Source organism: Nuphar pumila, chromosome 4, assembly GCF_984573655.1.
Source record: "Nuphar pumila chromosome 4, dmNupPumi1.hap1.1, whole genome shotgun sequence".
NCBI classification, from domain to species: Eukaryota; Viridiplantae; Streptophyta; class Magnoliopsida; order Nymphaeales; family Nymphaeaceae; genus Nuphar; species Nuphar pumila.
The window spans coordinates 24,638,243-24,644,242 of record NC_143252.1 but is presented as its reverse complement, the minus strand read 5'-3'; the positions used below and the strand labels follow the sequence as shown (position 1 = coordinate 24,644,242).

At 41.4% G+C, this 6,000-nt stretch overlaps 1 protein-coding gene across 2 annotated transcripts in view; it reads right to left on the bottom strand.

The window, feature by feature from the left end:
• Positions 1-642: 642 nt before the first annotated feature.
• The window catches only part of LOC149839674 (pentatricopeptide repeat-containing protein At1g79490, mitochondrial-like), a 30,129-nt gene continuing 24,771 nt past the window's right edge, over positions 643-6,000 (bottom strand). Inside the window, exon 2 of one of the 2 annotated variants that reach the window (XM_090004200.1) lies at positions 643-764. The gene's annotated coding sequence lies outside the window, so the exon portion shown is untranslated. Of the gene's footprint in view, positions 765-4,596; positions 4,913-6,000 lie in introns of those variants that run through there. The other variant, XM_090004199.1, reaches the window with a different exon arrangement.

The window sequence follows — 6,000 nt, the reverse complement described above, 5'->3', positions numbered from 1 at the left end:
ACCAGGAGAAACCGCACCCGGCATGAAGACCTGGTCGCGCTGGCTGAGCCTGCCATACCTACAGTCGTCCTGCCGGCAGCGTAATACTCTGAGGCTAGGACCCATGCCCCCAAGGCCTATGCTACACATTGGCTTGCGCAGAGAGATGCCCATAAAAATTGAACCTTGACTGCCCGTCTAGCAACCAAAGCCCCACCCCACTATGCCAACCCTCCTAGGGGCCTTGGCTGCTAGACAGGTCTACTTCTAATTTATCAATCCATAGTATGATTATTTGGACTCATGCATTTGGATAGTAGAAAAAGGATGACATCTATTGGACTAAATTTGAGGTTGCCTTATTAGTAGTAGTTACAGACCATAATGTTCACTTAATGCAGTGGGCATTGAATGCCAACCAAGGCATACACACTTTGATTATGAATGAATCAATAAGGCATCCTAAACTGAGTTTGCATCACATATTAGTTAATCCATTAACTGTCCTCAACTTGGACAGCTAATTGTGACTCATCAAATTAGATGAGTGAGATGGCATGAAGCTGCGTTATTTGTTGCTCCTTCTATGTGCTTATCAGAACTTGCTGGTGACCAACCGACCAATAATTGATCCTACAAACCGAAGTTAAAATTTCTCCCATATGCAAATTCTTTGGGTTGTCTTTTTCACTTGGCTACCACTTGAGCTTCTAAACTTTTGGCATGATCCATCATGTACTCTTGAGCTGTACATTACACCCTTTCGATTGGCCTTGCTTTCACTGCTGCAATACAATCAAGCTCGTGAACAAGTTGGTTTATTGTTTTGTATAACGAGACAAATTTCTATACTGATTCTGTCCCATCGGGTACATGGACATCCTTACACAAAAGCAGCAGTCCCTGGCTAAACTAAAAAGCAAAAACTATGACTGTAAATCTAGAAAATTGCTGAGTAATGTATTAGAGTAAGGTAGAAAGTAAATGAGACCAAACAACAAAAGCTTTCCAGAATGAAAAAGCTACCATTGGATCCATGCACTTTTTCTTTGGCAAAAGGCTTCTGTTTTATGGGGTGCAAACAGGCCAGGTATGAGCAGGATCATGCCAGATCAGAATGTGAATCCACAATGAATACTCTACGTAAGAATCTAAGTCCGGATCTGGATCAGATACAATGAGGTAGGGTTGAATCTGGAACTGAAATATGCGTGATGATAATGGATCCAGTAAAAAAGATTAACTACACGCTCTTTACATGTGAAAAAAATGCAGATGGATCGGTTTTTTATTCAGATCTGACCTAAAACACTAGTCTTAATCTGAAAACAATCTGAATCCTATCTGAATGCACATGCGGATCTTACTTTAAGGATGCGAATACGGAAATAACACATCAGATTTGGATCAGATACCCAAGTATATATCCAATCTGTTTGCACCCACAAAGGCTTCCTTCAAGTACTAATGATGAAAACCACTAAATTGTATTTACCCTAAATGGAATTAGTCCCAGTATCTGTGTGAACCTTAAGAATCTGTAGTGGCAAGAAAGTCTTTGGTGTTGGATAAATCCATATTGATTGATGGGGACCAGCATGGGCCAGGTAGCCCAATAGGCTTTATCGCCAGGCTGACCTGGGTCCAAGTATGATGACCACCTCGGACCTAAGAGTGGGCCAATAGATAACGAAGCTAGGGCCTCATCACAACTGGAATATTTTTAAGATGGACCCACCCAAGCTCAGCCTGGCTTAGTCCCAGTATTCTTACAAACCTGGCTGGGTTTGTCCAACTAAAAAAAGGGTGTTCTAGGACTGATGGCCGTGCTCTGTGCATGTGAGGACTGCACTCAATTAGATCGGACGTCACAAATTATATTCGATATCTTGGAAATATCATGATGTTTTCAAAGGCTGATGTGACACCCAAAAGATGCAATAATTATAAAATATCACGAAAATATAACATTTTTATCGCAGTATTAATTTAACAAGAAGTTTTTTTGGCATTTTTACATCACTTATGTTTATATAATTCGTTCAGCTTTAATATTTTTCGATAGGCTAGTATTGTTTATAAATTTTTTGAGAACAAAAACTTCAAAATATCACAAGATGTTCGATCCTTTCTCTAGATTTTCCTGACAAACAGATTTGTGGTGGTGATTAGACATTGTCCACCAAATGTCGCACAAGAGAGAGTTTTTGGCTTTTGTATATCCATTGTTCATATGAGTTTCTGTGGATGACCTGTTTTTACAGTGTAAGAAAATGCATGCATGACCATTCTCTCTTTCTGCACACATTATCTAAATCCCTGGGTGCATGTGCATTTCAATTGAAGCTTCTCTCTCTCTCTCTCTCAATAGCTTCAGGTTGAGGCCCAATGATTTCACACTGGCACCTGCTAGGATTTACCATACCATTGCTGAGAGCGTAATCGATGACAACTCAGTCTTTCGCACAGTCACAGAGTGTATCCGTCGACAACTCAATGTTTTTCATACCATTGCTGAAAGCGTAACCGACGACAACTCAGCTACCGAGAGCATATCTGTCAACAACTCAGCATTCCACGGGTTGGTGCTAACTCGCTCAACGAGCTGAGTTCAAAATAGGTCACCCCATCTCTTAGGGCGTAACCTTCGCACTTTGTGTAACTCGTTTTTAATTAACATACATTATTAATTTAATTTCCATCGTACCCCTCAGGTACACAGGGCCTTGCCCAACAAATTATACCTAGTTCTTAAGTTATGAGATTAACAATTACCTGTGTGAACACTTAGTTGCACACCTGGGGTAACCTTCCTGCCCCAATAACATCATATTCAACTAGGCCATACTATAGGCTTAGCCTCACTGCAGTAGGCTCACACTTGGGTAAATTCTTTTCCAAGGTCTAAATCTAACTATCAGGGATAATTTTATACAATCATCATTTCACGAATCCCCAACACAATGTCTAGCTCAAATCTCAAACAAATGTATTATATCTCTAACAATGCATGGAAACGTGATGTTCTCACCATCATTTCACATATACACATGTTGTAGAAATATGCTCAAATGTAAACAGTTGCACCCCATGCTCAAGCATACGGGAATTATAGAGCATACTAATTGAAAATCAATTCATACAATCATTCATATACATCATAATCATTCCGGACCCCTCTTAGACCACCAAACCCAAACTAATGCATCAACCATTAGACACATCAAACATAGGTTCCTAGCCTTGTTTCAGTGTTGATCCATCCAAAACCCAGGCTAAACAGCCTATACTTGAGCTCAAAACATCATAAACATGCATAGAGGTGCAAAAGAAATCGACTCTGTCAACTCAAGAGTCGACTTGCCCTAACCAAGGGTTGACTCATAGAGCATAGGGGTCGACTGTTCCTGAACAGAAGTCCATTCTATTCAGCAAGGGTCGACTCACATAACACAAGGGTCGACTCCTTAAACAGAAGGCCATTCTGTTCAGAAGAGTAGACTTTTCATCCTCAAGGGTCTGACTCTTTCTGAACAGACAACTAATCTGTGCAGAAAGGGTTGACTCGCACCTTACAGGGGTCAACCCACTGGAAGCAGAGGTCAATCCTCTAGAACACAGGGTCAACCCAGGACTACCAAGAGAGCAACCACGAAGCAAACAAGGGTCGACCCTGAAATACATGAGTTGATTCCTGTGCATCACAGTTCCGGGTACCACCACAGAAACAGAAAAATACAAGCCTAAACAAAACTTCAAAATAGAATTTCATGAATCATGAAATCTTACTCAAAACTCGGCTATACAAGAATCTTCTCAAATCTGAAATTCTCATTACAAGAAAAATAGAATTTGATCAAGCATAACCTTTCAGCCCAACACCAAAAGAAATATGTAAAACATATTTGAGGAACAACCAGATTTGTAAATATTTCAAATCTCACAAAAATTTTATAAAACATACATGGTTCTGTAAATGTTCCAGATTTTCAGAAACTTTCTCAAAAAATATACCGTAAGTATACAAGAACTCCAAAAGCATTTTCAAGGTGTTCATAAATCCGACACTTTCAAGCATACTGAAATTGTTTCCAATTTTAGCAAAGCTTTAAGTGAATTAATGGTTCTTCAACAAAAAGGTTTTCAACAAATCGCCTAGTTAAAACAAAATGCTTTTACTTAAATAAACTCTAACAAAAACATCAAAGAATAATCATTGACTCCCTAGGAACCAGGAGTGGACTCTCCCAGGACAGGAGTAGACTCTTGCCAGTAAGAGTCGAATCTGACCAGCAAGGATCAACCCAAGACTTGACAAGAGTCGACCCCCATGGAACAGGAGACCCTCGTGGGCCAAGGGTTTAAGCAATACCCAGCAACAGTCGACCCTTAGAGAAGAAGGGTCGACCCACGTGGTCTCCTCAAACAACATCCAAAAGAGCCGGGGGTCGACCCCAGTGGCAGAGCCAGGAGTTTTTCGTTGGGTGGGCAGACTTCGGGTCTCGGGGACAATGCTATGGTCTTGAAGGACGATCCATTTATTCGGATCAATGGCGGAGCCAAAAAAAAATCGTTGAAGGCACAGTCGTTCGTGAAGAGATAAAACTTAAATAAGCCTTTGAATTATATTGAAATTAAAAAAAAATCAGCAATATTTATCACAATATACTCAAATCATTTGAGATCCTTTTGCATACATTCAGCTCAAATAAACAGCAAGGAACCAGAACATTAAGCTGCTTTCCGAAAGCAGTTTCTAAAGCTTAAAACGCACAATCCAGAACCCGGTTGAATGCAGATTCGAACTCGAAGAGTGACAGACGCTGGTCCAGATTAGGTGGAAGCTTAGGGTGTATGTGATACCGCTGCCACGGGAAGACATAAACGTGTCAGCACCACTTGCTGATCGCTGTCCTGGGCGAGTGCTCGCCACCTAAAACAAACTGCATCTAAATGACAACACAGCACGGACGATAATATCCAGAACAGGTCAAGTCCAACACTAATAATTTTTCAATTCCAAGCATGTGTTATTGATCCTCGAACAGATTGCTGGATTAAAAGTAAACATACACTTATTTTCTATTTGTCACGCACCAGACAAATTAAAACACACATAGCGGTAGGCATTAGCATACAAGAGTTAAAGTCAGATTCTTTGTTTCTTTACGAAATATCGCTGGAGGCACAATATTTTTTTTTTCGGTTTCAAATTCTGGGGTGGGCGACTGCCCACCCCTGGCTCCGCCACTGGTCGACCCACGTGGTCTCCTCAAACAACATCCAAAAGAGCCGGGGGTCGACCCTCCAAAAGCAAGGGTCTACCCTCACTGTCAAGGGTTCATTCAACACACCACGAGAATCGACTCTCCAAAACTGGGGTCGACCCTCGGGCCTCCTGCAACCAACACCCGAAACAACAGGGGTTGACCCTCATAAACAAGGGTCGACCCTTGCTGAAACAAGGCCATAACAGTCACCCCGATTGTTGACCCACCAGAACTAAGGGTCGACCATCGGGTCTATCCTCACACTAGTTGTGAGCATACAGGGGTTGACTCTGCACAACAGGGGTTGATTCTTGTGTCCCACGAAACTCAAAAATACTTGGAAAGTGTGATCTTTCGGCAAGCTTTCCGCATAGAAATCCACATCAACATGCTTAAGGATCACACAAACATCCATCCAGCATGCAAAACATGCCCATTTTTCAGCATGAACAAGAACCCACACAGTTCTTCTAAAGGACCAACCGCAGTCCATCTTTTCAAAATCATCACATACACATTTCGAAGGAAATACACTCCCTTACGGAGATCATTCCCAAAAACTCATACATTTACAGAAACCCAACTAGCATGATGCACAAAACAGATTCTTAAACATAATAAAAACAAATCAGCGAAGCATATATCTAGTCAAACACACGTGCCTACACATACCACCATCGTGAGAAGAGGGATTGAGTCCCCTACCTTGGCTTGTCTCTTCCTCGAAACTCCTCTACGCATTCCACCAGAA